Genomic DNA, 2,150 nt, shown 5'->3' with positions numbered 1-2,150 from the left:
CTTTGGAGTGGCGGGCTGGGAAGAGCAGCCTCGTCCACCGGGCGGCAGGTCACAGAAGTTATATTTGAACGGCCCAAATACCTTGCCCTTACCTGATCGGCCCGTCGTCGTGTGCCTGGCCAAGGGCAGAACTCTATGCGAAGGCCACAAAAAGGAAAATACAAGCCGCATCCTAAATTAAGGCACAGGCTGGAATTCTAGGAGCCTGCCAGTTAATCCTGCAACTTTGCAAGATTTTAGCCAAATAGGCAAAGAATTTGGGAGTTTGTGCTTACCTGGCAAAGCAGTTCGTATCTGTACATTCTAGGTTAACAAAGTCACAGTTATCCTTAGATTGCTTGCAGAGAAATATATAGTTCTGTCAAGGTTTATGGTGTTATTATAAGTATCATCAGAATTCTATTCCAGTACCATAACCCTTGACAGGTCTTTCTAACAGCGACCAAGTTGTGGGACATCCCCTTTACAAAATATAGCATTTGAGGGTTTCTACCATTGTTTTGTCTCTTGTAAATTCTGGACAGCAACCTCTAGTTTCTATGAGATTTAGTGCATTTGGCGCTAAACATCAACAAGGGGTTTGTGATCAGACCTGAAGATCTATTACAGACAGCCCATAAGTTTTAGTTTGAGCACCATCAGTTGCTCCTTACAGGAAAGAAATGCCCCCATTAATATTTGCTGCTGGTGAGGCCCTCTATGGTGTTCTGCTGGGCCATAAGGGGGTGCAGGGTTTTTTCCTGCTCCACCAATGTTGCTGAAGTCACAAGGCTTGGGCCTGGTGCTGATAGTGCTGGGGAGGGGAGAAGGGGGGCTTCTCCAGCCTGGATACCACAGGAGCCTCCCAGTTTACACCCAGATTCCCGGGTAAGAGTGGGGAAGTCTTGGCCAAATTTTTCCACTGGCTCACCTTCAAAACTCTTCATTAACTATGGCGAGGGGTTGGTGATAAAGAAAATGATTATAACCTTCTAACTGATCATAGAGTTATTGGCTCCTTTGCACCTCTTCCCATTCTTGCCTCTTTCTCTGGCTGTTGACTCTCAGCTTGCATTTCAAGCCCTCAGTGACCTTCTCACCTTATACTTGATCTTATACTACAAATGACTTGGAGGGACAGAACAAGTTTTAAAAACTATCATAAACATGAATGGAATTATGTGCATTGAAAAAATACACAAAAAATATGTGTACAACAGTTGGCAGCTATTAATATAAAACACAATTTCTGTAAGATAATTGGGCAATGGGGTGGGGAGGAGGGTATGCCTACATACGTTGTAAATAAACAGTACTGATCAGTGCTATTGAGAACATTGTGGCCTTGAAATAGTCTGACTAATACAGCATGCAAATCCCATTAATTTAATCACACTTCATTGGTATGGGTAAGTGATTTGCTCATATCTAGACCTTGTCTTCTTCCATGGTTCTCTGTCCATTTTAGATTCAATCTCCTTTGGGTCAGACTTGAGTGCTGCCAGCATGGTGTAGTGGTTAAGGGTGGTGGCTTCTAATCTGACAAGTCGGGTTTGATTCCCGGCTATTTCACATGCAGCTAGCTGGGTGATCTAGGGCTCATCACAGCCCTGATAGTTCTGTCCGAATCGAGCAGTCCTGTCAGAGCTCTCTCAGCCCCACCTACCTCACAGGATGCCTGTTGTAGGGACAGGAGGGGAAGGCGATTGTAAGCTGCTTTGAGACTCCAGGCAGTGAAAATCAGGCTTGAAAAACCAACTTGTCTTCTTTCCAATGATTTTCTCATTGATTTTCTAGGGAGCATGTTCTATTCATCACAGAGGGAATGTGTATCTGTACACTTTGGAAAGCATGTTTACCTCCAGGAGGGGTCCCTGTACAGGGATGCTGCAGTAGCCAGCATCACAGGCAGCAACACATCTTGCTTGCCTCTCAAAACAGTTTCTCAAAAACATTTCCCACAAAAGGAAATGGCAGCCTCACCCTTTGCCAGGCCTTATGCACAGGAAGATATATGGAGTGTGAGATGAAGTGCCACCTTCACTTCCCTCCTTCCCCAGTTAATCCATTGCCAGCTGATTCCCTGTGCCAATGGGCAAAAGTAGTTATGGCTACTGTTGCCATGGTAATGCTAAAGCACTGATTGAATCCACAATGTAGTCGGCTTATGG

Source organism: Paroedura picta, chromosome 9, assembly GCF_049243985.1.
Source record: "Paroedura picta isolate Pp20150507F chromosome 9, Ppicta_v3.0, whole genome shotgun sequence".
Lineage (NCBI taxonomy): Eukaryota > Metazoa > Chordata > Lepidosauria > Squamata > Gekkonidae > Paroedura > Paroedura picta.
Note: the sequence above shows the minus strand (reverse complement) of the source record.